This window comes from Entelurus aequoreus, linkage group LG04 (assembly GCF_033978785.1).
Source record: "Entelurus aequoreus isolate RoL-2023_Sb linkage group LG04, RoL_Eaeq_v1.1, whole genome shotgun sequence".
Classification (NCBI taxonomy): Eukaryota; Metazoa; Chordata; class Actinopteri; order Syngnathiformes; family Syngnathidae; genus Entelurus; species Entelurus aequoreus.
The window spans coordinates 26,729,319-26,751,753 of record NC_084734.1 but is presented as its reverse complement, the minus strand read 5'-3'; the positions used below and the strand labels follow the sequence as shown (position 1 = coordinate 26,751,753).

Sequence of the window (22,435 nt, the reverse complement as noted above, 5' to 3'; positions counted from 1 at the left end):
AACAAAAAAGCCATTCAAGAATGAATAACAAAAACAACAATAATAATAATAGTAATAATAAAAAGCAAAAGAAACAAGAAATGAAAATAAACATTTAATGTAAACATATCCGAAAAGGAGTGAGAAGAAGTAAAAACTTATGTACTCCCACCCCTCTTATTACTTACTGTATGTTTAATAATAATAATAATAATAGTATATAAAAATGTTATGTCATATAAATACATATACACATATAAGTACGTACACATATATACATACATACACACATACATATATACATATATACACACATACACATACACACACATACATGCACATCCACAACACACATTTAACAAGTAACTATGAATGTGACACAACAGCGTGTATACTTCACCCGATCATCTATGCAGTTGGCAACTAGCGTTGGATAGCGCGTATGCTATCCAAGTCAAAGTCCTCCTGGTTGTGTTGCTGCAGCCAGCCGCTAATACACCGATCCCACCTACAGCTTTCTTCTTTGCAGTCTTCATTGTTCATTAAACAAATTGCAAAAGATTCATCAACACAGATGTCCAGAATACTGTGGAATTTTGCGATGAAAACAGAGCTTTTTGTATTGGATACAATGGTGTCCGAATACTTCCGTTTCAACGATTGACGTCACGCGCATACGTCATCATACATATACGTTTTCAACCGGAAGTTTCGCGGGAAATGTAAAATTGCACTTCATAAGTTAACCCGGCCGTATTGGCATGTGTTGCAATGTTAAGATTTCATCATTGATATATACACTATCAGACTGCGTGGTCGGTAGTAGTGGGTTTCAGTAGGCCTTTAACTATGTCTATGGATAATAGAAGAGAGAATGGAACCATAAAGATACAAATTGCTTACAGTTGGGTGTCCAAAGTGCGGCCGGGGCGCAGCAGGCACAAGACATTGATACAACGTTGGTTATACAGACAAACTGACTTCCAAACAATGTTGCAAAAATAGTTGTATTTGTAAATTGAGACAAGGTTGTTTTATCCACATTGTTGGTTGGGAAATGACCAGAATCTAATCAACGTCACAACCTGACGTTAAATAAATGTCAAAAAGAATGTTGTTTCAATGTTGTATTTGTGTTGGTTGGTTGGTAAATGACAAAAACGTAATAGTCAAATCAACGTAAGAACCCAACATTTATTCAAAGTCGTCAAAAAGCATGTTGTTCCAAAATTAGGTTTAAGTTAATCAACGTGAGGGCGGAAGTCAGTTGTGAGGCGCAACTTGATTTATTGGGCCCGCGTCTAAGGGTGTGACAGGATTTGTGTCACGAGGTCTTGCGAGATTAAAACATGACAATTTTTCTTGTGTAAAGCAAAGCTTTCTCGCGGGCATACGGTCTGAGTTTTTTTATTTATATTTTTCAAATGTCAGAAGCATATTTGTCTGGCCGTGGGCGAGGGATCGGAACCGTCACATTACAAACACTACGAACTGAGAGCTCGCAGGCACAGCTAGCAATCAGAGCTAGCCTGGGTGTTCCCCGCTCAGGCGGGTGTGACAGAAGAGATGAGTGGCCGCTCATTCCATCTCCTTGGCGTATGTCCGAGCAGAAACTGCTCAACTGCCAATCATAGACGCCAAGACGAGACAGAGAAGCACCCCGAACACACTGGATTGCTTCCCCCAGCATTAGGACGCCACCACAGCAGCCCAGGGATTAGACAATACGACCGAATCAGTGATACGCTTGACAACTGTGATATCAGTGATGCAGGAGACAAATTTAATTGTATTTACTTCATTATAACTTAGCGTTGTCCCAATACCAATATTCGATACTGTTTGATACTTTTCTGAAAAAAGGGGCATCATTGTGTTTATTTTAACAAACAATCTTACAGTACATTAAACATATGTTTCTTATTGCAATGTTGTCTTTAAATAAAATAGTGAACATACGACACAACTTTTCTTTTATTAGTAAGGAAGCAAAAAAAGGCTCCTAATTTAGCTGCTGATGTACGCAGTAACATATTGTGTCATTTCTCATTCTATTATTTTGGCAAAATTATTAAGGACAATGAATTATTAATCTACTTGTTCATTTACTGTTAATATCTGGTTATTTTCTGTTTTAACATGTTCTATTTACACTTCCGTTAAAATTTAATAATCACTCATTCTTTTGTTGTTTGGATGCTTTACATAAGTTTTGGAGGATACCACAAATTTGGGTATCAATCCGATACCAAGTAGTTACAGGATCATGCAATGGTCATAGTTGAAGTCCTCATTTTCGTAGGGACATATTTCCTGAGTTTATAAAGATAATATACATTTTTTTTAAACTCAAAAATATGTGGTGATGCTAAAAAATATCGACTAGATACGCTCCTGTACTTGGTATCATTACAGTGGATGTCAGGTGTAGATCCACCCATGGCATTTGTTTACATTTTTACACTGGTGAGCTACGGTGTGTAGTGAAGCATATTTATCTATTCCTCGTCCTGCAGGGATGATGCTTGTAAGAAACATACTTTATTCGTCGCCATGGAGGCGAGGATTTGTGATTTAGACGTAGCTAAAACACTGCCAAATGCGGCTCGACGTTAGCCGCTAGCTAGCTAGCCATGTCTTAAAGCACCTCTTCCTGAGGGCGTTTCAGTGTTATAGCTTCACCTTGAGCGTTAGTTTTTAAGACAAAATGTGTATGTTCTCCCTTTTCTGTCTACACACTGTGTCTGCTTGTAAGTACTCCGTGATTATGCGCTGCCGAACATGCTCCTTTGCTCGTGAAACCAGAAATGTCACAACGTTGCGCCGTCATGCTTGTTAAAAAAAATGGGGCAATGAATTCAAAGTGTGACCCAGCCAAATTAAAAATAATTTATTGTCCAGTCATTTATTCAGTCATGGTAGTTTTCTGTCAGGAATTCTGAATGAAAAAAAACCCTGCCAGTCAGGGGCCCTTAATTGTACAGAATCTATCCCTCAAACGGTGCCCCTGCTAAAAAATCTTGTCTTGTGTTGTTCTTGTGGTATTAGACTTAGACTTAGACAAACTTTATTGATCCACAAGGAAAATTGTTCCACACAGTAGCTCAGTTACAAAGGTTGGAAAGGATAAGGATGGAAAGGATAATGCACACAAGGGCACAAAAAGAGGGCAAAAACAAAAGGTATAAAGTAGACTAAAAATGTACCATATTAGCAATATAAAATATAACATATATGTAATGTTTACATATTTATACAGTATGCAATTTATACTGATATATTATATTATATATAATAAAGTGGCCCTTGCATCGTTTGATGTATGTGAATGCACCCTGTCATATACTGCATATATGGAATGTACTATGTTGTCGCTGTATTTATATTTCTGTTTTTTTTTTTTTTTTTACAATACCCAAGTAATTTTCCGTCCGCTTTCTGCATGCAGGCTTCCATGGTCGGCTCAGGGACGTTCTTCATGCAGCTGCGGAGCTTTGCAGCTGCCAATCATACCTACGTGACCACCCTCACGCCCCCGTCGTCTTTGTTGCCCTGTGGCTGCACACACGTATCGAGAGGTCAAACCATCCATGTCCACTTCAAGAACACTGAAAGACTGTTGACTGTTGAACTCCAATGGGGAAAAAAAAGACTTCATTCAGAGGAGAACAGTCATATCCTACTCCTACTTAAATTATTTATTTATTTTTATACCACACTGCTCCTTTTTTTTTCTTTTCTTTTTGTCGGTCTCATCTTAACGAGAAGCTTTACCACCAAACCAGGACAACAGCAAGGGTGTTCAAAGTGCGGCCCCCGGGGGACATTTGCAGCTCTTTTGTTGTCGCGTCCAGAAATACCATCCATCCATCCATCCATCTTCTTCCGCTTATCCGAGGTCGGGTCGCGGGGGCAGCAGCCTAAGCAGGGAAGCCCAGACTTCCCTCTCCCCAGCCACTTCGTCCAGCTCCTCCCGGGGGATACCGAGGCGTTCCCAGGCCAGCCGGGAGAGATAGTCTTCCCAACGTGTCCTGGGTCCTCCCCGTGGCCTCCTACCGGTCGGACGTGCCCGAAACACCTCCCTAGGTAGGCGTTCGGGTGGCATCCTGACCAGATGCCCAAACCACTTCATCTGGCTCCTCTCGATGTGGAGGAGCAGCGGCTTTACTTTGAGCTCCTCCCGGATGACAGAGCTTCTCACCCTATCTCTAAGGGAGAGCCCCGCCACCCGGCGGTCCAGAAATACCATTAAAGACAAACATTAGATATTATTAGGGCCACATTATCATCGATTTCATGATAACAACATGGGGATGTAGCTTTTTTATGTATAATATTTCACTTTTTACAATTGATTTCTGTGTATTTCATTAACAGAAAGGTGAAATATATAAAACATTCTTCATTTTTTTGTATGCCACCCTCCATGGAAAACGTTTGGACACACCTGATTTACACACACACGCACAAACACACACATAAACACTACGGGATATGTTTGACATTGGAATTGTTGTGCTGTATATATTTGTGCTTGTTTCTTTTGTATATTGCTCTAATTCCCTTGCATTTTCTTTTTGTATGTGACTCTAGTAAAACATAAATTTGTGTTTTAATGAATTCAAAAACACAGCGTGGGAAAGTCTGCACTAAGCCCACAATGTTTAAATGTTTGTTTGTTTTTGTTTCACTGCTAACGTATTCCGTCAAGGCGCCAGCTTTTCCTACTTTAATGACGCTCCTTGAACGCACCGCCGGTGCAGAGCGCTGAAGTAAATATTATGAATAATATATTTGAATTTACTTTCTCTCCCCGACACGGATGGACTCTTTTTTTTTTTTTTTAAATCTCTCAGCTTTGTTCCTGAATTGTGAAGCCGTGCGTCGAAAAAGCGCACAGCCTAATAAAATCAACTCAATGCAGAAAACAGGTGTTTGACTTGAACACATTTAATTTTAATTTTTTTAATTTAATTTTATTTTTTTCAGTTACAATCTTTTAATGTACAATTTAAAAACAACAACAACAACAACAAAAAACTAAATGACTTAAATATTGAACCGTCATTCATCCTCTCAGTTTTTTTTATGTAGGGAAAGTCACGTGACCGACCCGGAAATTAGCCAAAATTGTGTCAGGTAAACGATCTCGTTTTTCTTCTTTTTTTTTTGTTTTTTTTTGCCATTACAGCTATTTAAAAAACATTGAACATTTGTAATGCTTTTGATAGAATGTCAAATATCACAAGTCAAAGGGACAAGCGGTAGGAAAATGGATGGATGGAACTGTTCTTCTAATGAATTCACAGCAAACAAGCTAGCAAAAAAAAAAAAAGCTGAGTCACAATAGCAAAAATGCTAAATTACACACAATAAAGGTCACTGTTTTAATGGTTTAGCATATAAATGTTCTTTGTTCAATTAATTTGTACTACATTCAAATGAGGAATACATTCATCATGAATTCGTCAATGTGACATGTACATTATGTAACATATCCAGCTTTCACATAGATTATGCTGTGGTTTAGTTTATTAGGACAGTATTAAATAATTACATGTTTTACACATTAAATGTTTACAATTGCACAATTCAACACGAGCTTATTTGCGTCACAATGACCAATAGTTTATTTAATTTTATAATTTTAATTCAGTGGAGAAAAAAATCGTATTTAGGACAAATATTAAAACGTCTTCCATGTTCAGGCTAAGGACCAAATGGGGCCTAAATCAGTGCTTTTAAATATAATAATAAAGGAATGGGATGTGGGGAAAGAGGTTTTGTATTAAAGATGGAGAGATCTCTCGTGGGTGTTGGAGGAAAAAAGAAGAGGTCGACGTATTTGTGTTTGGGTTCGATAGCAGACGTGATTGCAGTGGTGTGTTATTGGATTGCTAGTGACAGACATGATGGATGCGCCTTCACTAATTCTAACATGCTGCGGCTTTTTTCTTTGTGCGCGTGCGCGTGTTTCATTCAATGTCCGCGTGTGCGTGGGTGTTTTAATTTTACGCGTGGGCGTGCGCGTTTCATTTCCTGTGTGAGAGACGTGACCAAAAAAAAAAAAAAAAAAAATGTCGGCATGGTGTTTTTTCGTTCCCCCATTTTCAAAAACACGACAATATGTTTTTAAACGTTGCTGGTTGCTTTTGTGAGGCAATTAAAGGAAATAAAATATTATGCTCAAAGAGCGCAGAGGAGGTCGTTTATCAGTGTCACGCCGCAGCGTGTCCTCATTGCACCCACGACCCAGAAAGAATATAAACACGCTGATAAATATTCATTTTACATGGCAACAATAAATAGAAACGAATACAAAATTGTTATTATTTTTCAATAAGTAAAAAAAAACTAATTATTATTCTCACCGCATGGGTTACCCACATATGCGGTCCTCTCCAAGGTATCTCATAGTCATTCACATTGACGTCCCACTGGGGTGAGTTTTCCTTGCCCGTATGTGGGCTCTGTACCGAGGATGTCGTTGTGGCTTGTACAGCCCTTTGAGACACTTGTGATTTAGGGCTATATAAATAAACATTGATTGATTGATATAAGTTAATATTTATTGTCACATCTCACGATTATTTGTATTTTAATTATAACGCTATTATGATTATATTTATTGTAATTAACATTAGCCAACTCTTATTGTTATTCTTATTAATGTCATATTAAATTGTTATTTAAATTCTGACTTCAAGCAAAATAATTAGATCGATAAAATACCGCAGGATAAACATTGAGGGTTTTAAAAACAATAAATTCCCCCTAAAACATCAAATGAATATTAGCCGAATAAAAATGTTTGTCATTTTCTTTTAAATTTAAACTTCAACGCTTTATTTTGCTTTATAAAAATAAATAAAAATAATATACGTTCCGTTTTAATTCAATTTATGAACGAAATATTATATTGTATTCCGTGCGTGTGTGCGCGTGCGTGCGTGCGCGTAAGCGCCAACAGGCCTAATTGGTTCTCTTGTGCAGACAAGATAAATGCGTTGTGAAAGCTGCCGGAAACGCGCGCCTGTGCGTATGAAATATAGGTCAGCTGCAACAACACTCGACCAAACATTCATGCACAAACACTCATGCACGAATATTAAAGTGTTTACAAATATGAATGTACAAATACTAATGCGCACAAACTTGACTTTTAACTGCATCTTGTAGTTGATGTTTTTTTTTGCAGCAAGATAGAACAACTAAAAATAACGTGATGATGATAAAAAATAATATTTCTCAATAATACTCAGTGTATTTATTTGTTTACAATATGCAGAGGGCCAATGGAAATCCCGGTGCGGGCCGAAAACGCAGCCGTACACAAGAAGAAAAGATTAAAATACACTTGAAATGAAATAATACAATCCTAAAATGATCAAATAAATGAAGTATATATTAAAAATGTGTAGAGACTTTTATTAAATGTGGTGATCTTTTTACATGTTATTTATTCACCTAACTTTCAATTTTTATTTCATAAAATGGAAATATTTACATTAAATGCTGTATAGTTTAAGTGTACCGTGTAGTATGGAAATAATAAAAACATTTTATGAAATTAAATATATGAATAAATACACTGCGCATTATGTGAAAGATTGTTACATATGACATTTTTTGGGGAAAAGTGACTTGTACATTTGTATAGTATAAATGTAAAGATTAAATAAACACAGCATTTGTATTTTACTGTGCACGGTGGCCTCACATGCAAGAGTCAATGTGAAAATATATATTTTTTTTTTTATATCATGGCTACAAAACGATGTAAATATTTAATGTATTCTCCTGGACTGACAAAAACTGGGGGCAATGTTGAATACAAAAAAATATATATGACAATTGTCATATATATTTTTTTGTATTTAACATTTAACAATGTTAATACAAATAAAGGTCCATGGTAATACTGTCTGTAAGTAGGCTATATTTGTCGGTGTGCTGCATGGCTAAACCGGCATTACATACATAGTGTGCTATGTAGGTGTGCTATATTTGCTCTTTCGCAAAAGGTGTAAACAAAAATAATCCCTCGATGGGCTCAAACTAAGTACCTTTAAAACAACAAGAAGAGCGACATACAATTAAATGCCAAAGCTATATGTTAACCAATCAGACACCTGCAGGTGGTCTATATAGGCACACACTACGCGGTTATTTGAAAATATGTATTTTAGACTTCGTTTTATTTGAATTATCATTTTTTACAAACAATTTTTGTATGTGTTTTTTTTAATTGTGATGTGATGCATTATATATCGTATTTTTTTCATGATTTAATTATGGATTAAATTAGATGGGTTCTGTATAATATCGTATGTCCAGTCTTGTAGTTTCTGATCAAGACACAAAAACAATAACAATCATAAGAAAATGGATTTCAGTAAAGGTTAATTGTTTCCTCGCTGACCATGGTAAATACATTTCCATGGAGTAGGAATTATTAATTATAACTACAATATTTTCTTTGCTCAAGCATAAAAAAAATGTTTACAACCTTCTAAGCACAGTCTTTAACATTATGAGAGCCCTCCAAACATGAAGCAACCCTAACACCCCTTTAATCCTAATGCTTGCTGAGCCTGAGCCAATCAGGGGCCACGATATTGGACCGTGTGCTGTTATTGGTTTTGGCTCATCTAGTGGCAAATGCTAGTGTAGTATACAGTGCTACTGAAAGTATTCACAGTACTTCACTTTTTTATGTTACAGTCTTATTCCAAAATGGAATAAATAAATTTTTGTTCTGAACATTCTACACACAATACCCCATAATGACAATGTGAAAGTTTTTTTTTCATGTATTAAAATTAAAAAACTAAACACAAATTCACATGTACATAAGTATTTACAGTTTATGCTCAATACCGTATTTTCTGGACCATCGGGCGCACCGGATTATAATGAGCGGGTCTATTCAGCTCTTTTTTCATACAAAAGGTGCACTGGATTATAAGGCGCATAAAAGGGGTCGTATTAGGATTTTTTTCTGAATTTAAAACATTTCCTTGTGGTGTACATAACATGTAATAGTAGTTATTTGGTCAAAATGTTGCATAGATTATGTTTTACAGATCATCTTCAAGTCGCTTCAGGATGCGCCGTTTTGTGGGCGATCTTATTTACGTGGCTCACCTTCGACAGCATCTTCTCCCCGTCATCTTTGTTGTAGCGGTGTAGCGTGCAAGGACGGGAGTGGAAAAAGTGTCAAAAGATGGAGCTAACTGTTTTAATTGACATTCAGACTTTACTTAAATCAATAACGGAGCAGCATATTCTCATCCGTGGCTCACTAGTGCAACAACTCTCTAACAACTAAAGTTACGTGGGTAAATTATGTAAACCTACTACACTGGTAGTTTTTAGCGTTTGCATAGCGAGATACACGTTAAAACTACTTTATATTAGAAATGGCAACAGCGGAGAATGAATGTCCCATAACAAGAAGATAGTGAAAAAGAAGAAGCTTATCGACTATGGCGTCGGCACGGCAGTGGCACATCTGCGCAAATTTTCTGGACTTACGCAGATCTCAAATACACATCAGCAGTTACCAGAAGGTAAGAAAAGTTGGTTTTGCATAATATTCTGAAACAAAAGCCAGATAATATGTCTGCTAATGGGTGCCATTTTGTACACACACCATAGTAATACTTGTATCTCTGACTAAGGTAGTCGTAATGGGCCGACAATCCATCAAGCATGCGACCTCAAAGTCATACTAAAACATTTTGACAGAGTTTTGAGTCCCGTGTGTAATGTTCTTTATTTTCAATGGACCATTTAAAGTTGTATTTATTTTATTTTCAATGGAACATTTACATTTTTGGTGTTGTTTAGTGGCATCATATTGCAGTCTACACATACACTACCGTTCAAAAGTTTGGGGTCACATTGAAATGTCCTTATTTTTGAAGGAAAAGCACTGTACTTTTCAAAGAAGATAACTTTAAACTAGTCTTAACTTTAAAGAAATACACTCTATACATTGCTAATGTGGTAAATGACTATTCTAGCTGCAAATGTCTGGTTTTTGGTGCAATATCTACATAGGTGTATAGAGGCCCATTTCCAGCAACTATCACTCCAGTGTTCTAATGGTACAATGTGTTTGCTCATTGGCTCAGAAGGCTAATTGATGATTAGAAAACCCTTGTGCAATCATGTTCACACATCTGAAAACAGTTTAGCTCGTTACAGAAGCTACAAAACTGACTTTCTTTTGAGCAGATTGAGTTTCTGGAGCATCACATTTGTGGAGTCAATTAAACTCAATTATCTCTTGAACTGCATTCTAGTCCGTGACTCTAACGTTCCTCATCCACGAATCTTTCATCCTCGCTCAAATTAATGGGGTAATCGTCGCTTTCTCGCTCCGAATATCTCTCGCTCCATTGTAAACAACGGGGAATTGTGAGCAGCACTACCGCTTGTGACGTCACGCTACTTCCGGTAGGGGCAAGGTTTTTTTTTTATCAGCGAGCAAAAGTTGCGAACTTTATCGTCGATTTTCTCTACTAAATCCTTTCAGCAAAAATATGGCAATATCGCGAAATGATCAAGTATGACACATAGAATGGATCTGCTATTCCCGTTTAAATTTTAAAAAAAATCATTTCAGTAGGCCTTTAAGCCTGTGTGGTAGAGTGGTCAGACAGAAGCCATTCCTTTTTAAAAAATTCCCAAAATGCATCTGAAGTGAGGTGACGTTCCACGTCCCAAGAGCTAGCTTATGTAGCCGAGGATCAGAACGCCAAGTGCCCTGCCTTTGGCTTCCGCCCAGCTCACAATGCACCCGACCTCTATGGCCTCTGCTATGGGTGGTGAGCCCATTGGAGGGGGGACCCACGTTGCCTCTTCGGGCTGTGCCCGGCCGGGCCCCATGGGGACAGGCCTGGCCCCCAGGTGCTCGCCATCGTGCCCCAACTCCGGGCCTGGCTCCAGAAGGGGGCCCCGGTGACCCGCGTCCGGGCGATGGAAATCTGAGTCCTTGTTGATGCATTCCCATAGAAGTCTTCGAGCTGCTTTTTGTCTGATCCAAGGCTGCCCTTTGTCACCGATTCTGTTCATAACTTTTATGGACAAAATTTCTAGGCGCAGTCAAGGCGTTGAGGGGATCCGGTTTGGTGGCTGCAGGATTAGGTCTCTGCTTTTTGCAGATGATGGGGTCCTGATGGCTTCATCTGGCCAGGATCTTCAGCTCTCACTGGATCGGTTCGCAGCCGAGTGTGAAGCGACTGGGATGAGAATCAGCACCTCCAAGTCAGAGTCCATGGTTCTCGCCCGGAAAAGGGTGGAATGCCATCTCCGGGTTGGGGAGGAGACCCTGCCCCAAGTGGAGGAGTTCAAGTAACTAGGAGTCTTGTTCACGAGTGAGGGAAGAGTGGATCGTGAGATCGACAGGCGGATCGGTGCGGCGTCTTCAGTAATGCGGACGCTGCATCGATCCGTTGTGGTGAAGAAGGAGCTGAGCCTGAAGGCAAAGCTCTCAATTTACCGGTCGATCTACGTTCCCATCCTCACCTATGGTCATGAGCTTTGGGTTATGACCGAAAGGTCAAGATCACGGGTACAAGCGGCCGAAATTAGTTTCCTCCGTCGGGTGGCGGGGCTCTCCCTTAGAGATAGGGTGAGAAGCTCTGCCATCCGGGGGGGAGCTCAAAGTAAAGCCGCTGCTCCTTCACATCGAGAGGAGCCAGATGAGGTGGTTCGGGCATCTGGTCAGTATGCCACCTGAACGCCTCCCTAGGGAGGTGTTTAGGGCACGTCCGACCGGTAGGAGGCCACGGGGAAGACCCAGGACACGTTGGGAAGACTATGACTATGCTGGCCTGGGAACGCCTCGGGATCCCCCGGGAGGAGCTGGACGAAGTGGCTGGGGAGAGGAAAGTCTGGGCTTCCCTGCTTAGGCTGCTGCCCCCGCGACCCGACCTCGGATAAGCGGAAGAAGATGGGTGGGTGGGATGGGCATCTGAAGTACTCTAATACCATGAAAACTAAATGTTCTGGTCTCATTAACCAAACATTGAACTATTTGGTGTGAATGCCAGGCGTCATGTTTGGAGGAAACCAGTCACCGCTTATCATCAGGACAATACCATCCCTACAGTGAAGCATAGTGGTGCCAGCATCATGCTGTGGGGATGTTTTTCAGCGGCAGGAACTAGGAGACTGATCAGGATAGAGGGAAATATGAATTCAGCAATGTAAATAGACAATCTGGATGACAATCAACCCCCCAATCCAATCTGATGGAGTTTGTGTCATGATCCGTGGTCCGGATCATGTTTTGTTTAGTTATATTCTGTTAGTTTTGGACTTCCTTAGTTGTTTTTGTGCACTTCAGGGGTTTGTTTTGGTTACCATGGGGACGAATTGGTTTCACCTGCCTCTGATTAGTGTTCGGCACGTTCACCTGCTGTTAAACACTAATCAGAGAGCTATTTATTCACGTTGCCCGCCACACACTGTCTGGCCTCCTTGTTTGCGGTAAGCAAGTGTTATGTTGGTTTTGTTTCATGTCCTAGTTCTGTGCTAAGTGTTAGCCTTAGCTTCCCGTGCATTCGGCACGCTTTTCTTTTGCTCGTTTTCTGTTTGCCTATGATTTATGTAAATAAATCATCTCTTACCTTCACGTTTTTGTCCGGAGTGTCCGTGTTGCACTGGAGGAACGATCCCGCACAAATATGCGACCCCCACGTGACATAAGGAGGCCAGCTAACAGTTCCTTCGCCACAGACTTTGACGAGATGGGGACGCGTCAGCGAGGACGGAAGTCGCTTCGCTACCGGGAGGCGCCGCTCCCTCAGACTCCTCCTCAGGCACACAGCACGCCTCAAGCAGCCCACTCTTCGCCGCCATTGTTTGGTAATCCCATCACACATTTCGCTAAGCAATTCACCGATTGGGCTGTCAGTCAGCTGGAGACCTGCGCGGATGACGTCACCCCGCCCACTGTGGATGACGTCAGAGACGAATAATTTTTTAAAAATTCTTCTAACTCTTTCTGTCAGCCGCCTCCAAAGGACTTCATTCCTAAAATAAAACATTATCAGGACATTCTGTTGAAATTTAGATGTCAGCCACAGTCTCCTTCTGAGTGCCAAGCTCCGCCCCCTAGGACTCTAGCCCCGCCCACATCATTGACCTTTTCCTCTCGTCCACCTACACGACCTCAGGTGGGGTATGGGAAAAGACATTTTGGACAATTTAGAGGGGAGGATGTTGCCCCCCTCCTGACCTCCCGCCACCCGCCCTTAAAGACATTTCCAGACCGCAAGGAGCGCGTCTGGTATCCGCCCCTTGAGGGGGGGGCTGGGGCCGGGAGCTGTGCTGGTGGGGTGGCTCAGCTGCGCCCAACCAGGCAGCAACCTCCATCCCGTCCGCCACCACCAGTCTTTCGGCATGCCAGGCCGCAACCCCCAGCTAGACCACCTCCGCCATGCTCATGGCTAACCTCAGCCCGGGAAGGCCTGCAAACGCCACCATCTTTTCCGGTGGGCTTGCAGACGCCACCATCTGTTCCGGTGGGTTTGCAGACGCCACCATCTGTTCCGGTGGGCTTGCAGACGCCACCATCTGTTCCGGTGGGCTTGCAGACGCCACCATCTGTTACGGTGGGCTTGCAGACGCCACCATCTTTTCCGGTGGGCTTGCAGACGCCACCATCATCTCCGGTGGGCTTGCAGACGCCACCATCTCCAGTACCTGTTCCTGCACCTCGGCTGGCACCGGTTCCTGCACCTCGGCTGGCACCGGTTCCTGCACCTGTTCCTGCACCTCGGCTGGCACCTGTTCCTGCACCCCGGCTGGCACCTGTTCCTGCACCCCGGCTGGCGCCTGTTCCTGCACCCCGGCTGACGCCTGTGCCTGCACCTCGCCAGACGCCTGTGCCTGCACCTCGCCAGAGGCCTGTGCCTGCACCTCGCCAGAGGCCTGTACCTGCTCCTCGCCCGTGACTTTTGACCCTGCTAGTGTTTTGTTCTTGTTTTTTTGGACATCTAGAATCTGTCCTTAAGGGGGAGGCTCTGTCATGATCCGTGGTCCGGATCATGTTTTGTTTAGTTATATTCTGTTAGTTTTGGACTTCCTTAGTTGTTTTTGTGCACTTCAGGGGTTTGTTTTGGTTACCATGGGGACGAATTGGTTTCACCTGCCTCTGATTAGTGTTCGGCACGTTCACCTGCTGTTAAACACTAATCAGAGAGCTATTTATTCACGTTGCCCGCCACACACTGTCTGGCCTCCTTGTTTGCGGTAAGCAAGTGTTATGTTGGTTTTGTTTCATGTCCTAGTTCTGTGCTAAGTGTTAGCCTTAGCTTCCCGTGCATTCGGCACGCTTTTCTTTTGCTTGTTTTCTGTTTGCCTATGATTTATGTAAATAAATCATCTCTTACCTTCACATTTTTGTCCGGAGTGTCCGTGTTGCACTGGAGGAACGATCCCGCACAAATATGCGACCCCCACGTGACAGTTTGAAAGGTGCTGAAAATTGGAATGGGGGTGAAACTGCTCATAAATAGGTGTGCTATGTTTGTGGCATTGTAATTTCAAAACGAATTGAGACTGTAATTGCTGCCAAAGCATCAACAACGTATTGAACAAAGCCTGTGAATGTTTATGAACAGATGATTTTTTAAAAAGTTTTTTTACTTTGTCATCATGGGGTATTGTGTGAATTCTGAGGACAAACATGAATTTATTCCATTTTGAAATAAGGCTGCGTAAAAAGTGAAGTGCTGTGAATACTTTGCGGATGTACTGTATATTAAGTTCATTTATTCATTTTTATGCTTAAACATGCTCAAATTAAGCCAAAATAAAGAGAATATGTTAAAAAGAAAAGTAAATACATTTGTAACAGAGTGACTTTAAAGCACCATGTGGTGAGGGTTGGCATTACTCTTTTAATTCATTTTCAAAGAAACAAACCAACAAACAAAAAACATAAAACAGCCAGCGTTAATTACAGGCCGAACACGAAATGTTTGCATGGTGTCCCTGAAGTGCGGACAATGTGTTCAACAACACTTTATTAGATTATTGACAACAAAGCTCATATAGCCTATTAAAGGCCTACTGAAACCCACTAATACCGACCACGCAGTCTGACAGTTTATATATCAATGATGAAATCTTAACATTGCAACACATGCCAATATGGCCGGGTTAACTTATAAAGTGCAATTTTAAATTTCCCGCCAAACTTCCGGTTGGAAACGTCTATTTATGATGCTTATGCGCGTGACGTCACGACGGCAACGGAAGTATTCGTACCCACTGTGTCACCATACAAACTGCTCTGTTTTCATCGAACAATTCCACAGTATTCTGGACATCTGTGTTGGTGAATCTTTTGCAATTTGTTTAATGAACAATGGAGATTGCAAAGAAGAAAGTTGTAGGTGGGATCAGTGTATTAGCGGCTGGCTGTAGCAACACAACAAGGAGTACTTACTTGGATAGCAGACGCCTAGCCGATGCTAGCCGCCAACCGCACGGATGATCGGGTGAAGTCCTTCGTCGCGCCGTCGATCGCTGGAACGCAGGTGAGCACGGGTGTTGATGAGCAGATGAGGGCTGGCTGGCGTAGGTGGAGTGCTAATGTTTTTATCATAGCTCTGTGAGGTCCGGTTGCTAAGTTAGCTTCAGCGTTGTTAGCAACAGCATTGTTAAGCTTTGCCAGGCTGAGAATGATTAACCGTGTAGTTACATGTCCATGGTTTAATAGTATTGTTAATCTTCTGTCTATCCTTCCAGTCAGGGATTTATTTATTTTGTTTCTATCTGCATTCGAGCCAGATGCTATCACGTTAGCTCAGTAGCTAAAGAGCTTCGCTGATGTATTGTCGTGGAGATAAAAGTCACTGTGAATGTCCATTTCGCGTTCTCGACTCTCATTTTCAAGAGGATATAGTATCCGAGGTGGTTTAAAATACAAATCAGTGATCCACAATAGAAAAAAGGAGAGTGTGTGGAATCCAATGAGACCTTGTACCTAAGTTAAGGTCAGAGCGAAAAAAGATACACCCTGCACTGCCTCTCTAGTTCTTCACTCTAATGTTCCTCATCCACAAATCTTTCATCCTCGCTCAAATTAATGGGGTAATCGTCGCTTTCTCGGTCCGAATCTCTCTCGCTCCATTGTAAACAACGGGGAATTGTGAGGAATCCTACCTCCTGTGACGTCACGCTACTTCCGGTATAGGCAAGGCTTTTTTTTATCAGCGACCAAAAGTTGTTCTATACTAAATCCTTTCAGCAAAAATATGGCAATATCGTGAAATTATCAAGTATGACACATAGAATGGATCTGCTATCCCCGTTTAAATAAAAACATTTCATTTCAGTAGGCCTTTAAGCAAAGGTTACACAATTTACCTGAACTTCATGCAATAACTGACATTATTGACAATACTTTTATTATTATATAACAATAATGTAGAGTATTTACCTTGAAGACCGGACTTCTACGATACTTCCTTCCAGCTGCTTTTCTGTCAAACACACCATAGGAAGTGTTTCTGTAGGTAGCCTATATGTTCAATGTACAATTCCATCCATCCATCCATTTTCTACCGTTTATCCCTTTTCGGGGTCGCGGGGGGTGCTGGAGCCTATCTCAGCTACAATCGAGCGGAAGGCGGGGTACACCCTGGACAAGTCGCCATCTCATCGCAGGACCAACACAGATAGACAGACAACATTCACACACTAGGGCCAATTTTAATGTTGCCAACCTATCCCCAAATAGTTGAAACAAGTTTAGATTGGTTTATGACATTTGTAATGGGGAATGTGTCCTGTATTCATGTTAGCAATTAAATGCTATTTGGTAGCCAGGGATTAACAACGCCAGGTGCTAGCTCGCGTTTGGCACGTGAGATGCTAGCTTCAATCGGCACAATCTTTTTTCTCCAATAAATTATAAGTATCACAAGCCCGTGAGTATATCGTAGTCATTTATTTGGGGTGTAACGATTTGTTTGTACAACGATTCAATTTCAATTATTATTTGACTATGATTTAGAAACATTCTTAGTTTGTTCAGAACAATATGATCTGAAAGGTTTCAGTGAGTTGAAATCGATTCAGTAACTTTTTAGCCAAAAAAAAAAATCAACCAGTGTGATTGTGAAATAAATAGTGGATACTGGACTCTGCAGATGAGTTTCCTACATTCCTGTTAGTTCTTGGGAATTAGGTAAGAATTAATTATGGATACAAACAAGTGAGTAAACAAAAAATAATGGCCAATGCATTCATATTTGAATAAACTGCAACCAACACTATAGGTTGAATTAACAAGAGGAAACCTTTTCTGCTCACATTTTCACCATTCAAGAAATGTTCAATAAAAGTACAGTACTCAACATTTTAACATTAGATTTACCTGCTACTTCTGCTGTTGTTTTTCAACATAAAATTAACCATAGGAAATGGTCTGTTATCTCTGGGTTTTTTGCTGATCAGTAGTTAAATAACAACTTTCAACTGACTGGACGTTGCCAAAATGTAGCAAGGGATGCATTGGCCGGGAATCGAACCCAGGTCAACTGCTTGGAAGGTAGCTATGCTAACCACTATACCCATCCATCCATCCATTTTCTACCGCTTGTCCCTTTTGGGGTAGCGGGGGGTCGCTGGAGCCTATCTCACCTGCATTCGGGCGGAAGGCGGGGTACACCCTGGACAAGTTGCCACCTCATCGCAGGGCCAACACAGATAGACAGACAACATTCACACTCACATTCACACACTAGGGCCAATTGAGTGTTACCAATCAACTTATCCCCAGGTGCATGTCTTTGGAGGTGGGAGGAAGCCGGAGTACCCAGAAGGAGTGCACGCAGTCGCGGGGAGAACTTGCAAACTGCACACAGAAAAATCCAGAGCCCAGGTTTGAACTCAGGACTACTCAGGACCTTTGTATTATGAGGCAGATGCACTAACCCCTATTCCACCATGCTGCCTGCACCACTATACCACCTATGCTTAATTATTGGGTAACTTTTGCTTTGACATTTTGAAAACTGAACTAAACCTTTAAAAATTAGTTATAATCTCAAAGTTGGTGTCAAGTTGGTTAACTTTTATCAAGTCAGCTATGCAATCCACTATACCACCAATGCTTGGTTTATGGTTTACTTTGACCTGTAAATTCAGATAATGGAAATAAACCATTAAAAATTAGCTGGAATCTCAGTGTTGTTTGCTTATCAATGGTTGAGTAACAACTTTCAACAGACTGGACGTTGCCAAAATAACTCAAGCCATGCATTGGCTGGGAATCAAAACCGGGTCAACTGATTGGAAGGCAGCTATGCTACCCACTATACCACCAATGCTTAGTCACTGGATAAGTTTTGCATGCAAATTCTAAAATCTAAAATAATGTCTGGGTTTTTTGCTGATCAATAGTTGAGTAACAACTTTCATCTGACAGGACGTTGGTAAAATAACAAAAACTTAAAAAAAGTTTTGAAAATTAGCTGTAATCTATTGATTGTTTTCTGATCAATGGTTGCGTAACAACTTTTCAATGGACTGGACAATTCCAAAACAGTTCCAACCAACCATGGGCCAGGGACATGGGACATTGGCTGCTATCTCTGTTTTTTTTGCTGATCAATGGTTAAGTAACAACTTTCAACAGACTGGACAATTCCAAAACAGTTTCACCATGCAATGGCGAGGTATTAATACCGGGCAAATTCTTGGAGGTCGGCTATGCAATCTACTATACCACCAATGCTTGGTTTATGGTGTACTTTGTTCTGGAAATTCAGAAAATGTAAACAAACCATTAAAAATTAGCTGGAATGTCAGTATTGATTGCTTATCAATAATTAAATAACAACTTTCAACTGACTGGATGTTGCCAAAATACCGCAAGTCAAGCACTGGCTGGGAATCAAACCCAGGTCAACTGCTTGGAAGGCAGCTATGCTAACCACTATAACACCAATGCTTAGTCTTTTAATAATTTTTGCCTTGAAATTCTAAAATCTAAAATAAACAATTAGAAATTGACTGCTATTTCTGGGTTTTTTGCTGATCAATATTAAGTAACAGCAACTTGTCTAGGGTATATCGATACCGAGCCATGCATCGATCCACAATCTATGCTCAACTTTTATCAGTAAGCTATGCTATCCACTATACTGCCAATGCTTTGTTTACGTTTAACTTTGACCTAAAAAATTCAAATAATGGAAATAAACCATTCAAATTTTGCTGGAATCGCAGTGTTGTTTGCTTATCAATGGTTGAGTAACAACTTTCAGCAGACTGGACATTGCCAAAATAACTTAAGCCATGCATTGGCTGGGAGTCAAAACCGGGTCTACTTCTTGGAAGGCAGCTATGCTAGCCACTATACACAAATGCTTGGTTCTCGGATATTTTTTCACTTGAAATTCTAAAATAAACCATTGGAAATTGGCTGTTGTCTATGGGTTTTTTGCTGATCAATAGTTAAATAACAACTTTCAACTGACTAGACGTTGCCAAAATACTGCAAGTCATGCATCCAACCCAGGTCAACTGCTTGGAAGGCAGCTTGATTAACCACTATACCACCAATGCTTAGTCCTTGCATTATTTTTGCCTTGAAATTCTAAAATATAAAATAAACCATTGGAAATTGACTGCTTTTTACGGGTTTTTTGCTGATCAATAGTTAAATAGCGGCGAGTTGTCGAGGGTATACGACGACTTCTGCAAATGAGATAGGCTCCAGCACCTCCCATGACCCCGAAAGGGACAAGCGGAAGAAAATGAACCAAAGTACTCAAACCATGCATTAGCTGGGAATCAAATCCAGGTCAACTGCTTGGAAGGCAGCTAAGCTAGCCACTATACCACAAATGCTTAGGTCTTGGATAACTTTTGCTTTAAAATTTTGAAAACTGAAATAAACCTTTAAAAATTTGTTATAATCACAAAGTTGGTGTCAAAGACCAGTTAACTTTTATCAAGTCAGCTATGCAATCCACTATACCACCAATGCTTGTTTTATGGATTACTTTGACCTGGAAATTTAGATAATGGAAATAAACCATTAAAAATTAGCTGGAATCTCTGTGTTGTTTGTTTATCAATGGTTGAGTAACAACTTTCAACAGACTGGACGTTGCCAAAATAACTCAAGCCATGCATTGGCTGGGAATCAAAACCGGGTAAACTGATTGGAAGGCAGCTATGCTAGCCACTATACCCCCAATGCTTAGGCCTTGGATAAGTTTTGCCTTGAAATTCTAAAATCTCAAATAAATTCTGTGTTTTTTGCTGATCAATAGTTGAGTAACAACTTTCATCTGACAGGACGTTGGTAAAATAAAAAAAACTTAAATAAAGCTTTGAAAATTAGCTGTAATCTATCGGTTGTTTGCTGATCAATGGTTGAGTAACAACTTTTCAATGGACTGGACAATTCCAAAACAGTTCCAACCAACCATGGGCGAGGTGTCAAACCCTGCTCAACTTGTATCATTCAGCTATGCTATCCACCATATCACCAATGCTTGGTTTATGGTTTACTTTGACCTGGAAATTCAGAAAATGTAAACAAACCATTAAAAATGAGCTGGAATCTAAGTGTTGCTTGCTTATCAATGGTTGAGTAACAACTTTCAACAGACTGGACGTTGCCAAAATAACTTAAGCCATACATTGGCTGGGAGTCAAAACCGGGTCTACTGCTTGGAAGGCGTTTATGCTAACCACTATACCACCAATGCCTGGGCTTTGAATGACTTTTGTCTTGAAATTTTGAAATCTATAATCCACCATAGGCCATTGGCTGCTATATCTGGGTTTTTTGCTTATCAATACTTATATAGCAACTTTCAACTCACTGGATGTTGCCAAAATAATGCATTGGCTGGGAAGCCAACACAGGTCAACTGCTTGGAAGGCAGCTATGCTAACCACTATACCACCATGCCTGGTCACTGAATTATTTTTTCCCCCTTTGAATTTTAAAATCTATAATACACCATAGGACGTTGGCTGCTATTTCTGGGTTTTTGCTGATCAATGGTTAAGTAGCAACTTTCAACGGACTGGACAATTCCAAGACAGTTTCACCATGCAATGGCAAGGTATCAATACCGGTCAATTTCTTGGAAGTCGGCTATGCAATAAAATATACCACCAATGCTTGATTTATGGTGTACTTCGACCTGGAAATTCAGAAAATGTAAACAAACCATTAAAAATTAGCTGGAATCTCAGTGTTGTTTGCTTGGGTTATATTTGTATAGCGCTTTTCTACCTTCAAGGTACTCAAAGCGCTTTGACAGTATTTCCACATTCACCCATTCACACACACATTCACACACTGATGGTGGGAGCTGCCATGCAAGGCGCTAACCAGCAGCCATCAGGGGCAAAGGGTCTTGCCCAAGGACACAACAGACGTAACTAGGATGGTAGAAGGTGGGGATTGAACCCCAGTAACCAGCAACCCTCCGATTGCTGGCACAGCCACTCTACCAACTTCGCCACGCTGTCCCTATAAAATGGGTGACTAACAACTTTCAACAGACTGGACGTTGCCAAAATAACTCAAGCCACGCAATGACTGGGAGTCAAAACCGGGTCTACTACTTGGAAGGCAGCTATGCTAGCCACTAAACACAAATAATTGGTTCTCTGATATTTTTCAATTGAAATTCTAAAATAAACCATTGGAAATTGGCTGTTGTCTCTGGGTTTTTTGCTGATCAATAGTTAAATAACTTCCAACTGACTGGATGTTGCCAATATACCACAAGTCATGCATTGGCTGGGAATTGAACCCAGGTCAACTGCTTGGAAGGCAACTATGCTAACGACTATACCACCAATGCTTAGTCTTCAAGTACTTTTTGCCTTGACATTCCATAGTCTAAAATAAACCATTAGAAATTGGCTGCTGTCTCTGTTTTTTTTTTGCTGATCAATAGTTAAATAACCTGCGATGAGTTGACGACATGTCCAGAGCGTACCCTGCCTACCGCCCGAATGCAGCTGAGATAGGCTCCAGCATCCCCCGCGACCCCGAACGGGACAAGTAGTAAAAAATGGATGGATGCATGCTTAGTTCTTGAAAAACTTTTGCTTTGAAATTTCGAAAACTGAAATAAACCTTTAAAACTTAGTTATGATCTAAAAGTTGGTGTCAAACCCTGGTTAACTTTTATCAAGTCAGCTATCCAATCCACTATACCGCCAATGCTTTGTTTATGTTTAACTTTGACCTAAAAAATTCAGATAATGGAAATAAACTATTAAAAATTAGCTGGAATCTCAGTGTTGTTTTCCTTATCAATGGTTGAGTAACAACTTTCAACAGACTGGACTTTACCAAAATAACTAGAGGGATGCATTGGCTGGGAATCAAACCCAGGTCAACTGCTCGGAAGGCAGCTATGCTAACCACTATACCACTAATGGTTAG

At 40.7% G+C, this 22,435-nt stretch overlaps 1 protein-coding gene across 3 annotated transcripts in view; it reads left to right on the top strand.

Annotated features, from left to right (window-relative positions):
* LOC133648407 (homeobox protein Meis2-like) overlaps positions 1-6,772 on the top strand; it is a 100,805-nt gene extending 94,033 nt beyond the window's left edge. For 2 of the 3 annotated variants that reach the window (XM_062044460.1, XM_062044462.1), the window contains one exon: positions 3,428-6,771. The gene's annotated coding sequence lies outside the window, so the exon portion shown is untranslated. Of the gene's footprint in view, positions 1-3,427 lie in introns of all 3 variants that reach the window. The other variant, XM_062044461.1, reaches the window with a different exon arrangement.
* The last annotated feature ends 15,663 nt before the right edge of the window (positions 6,773-22,435 follow it).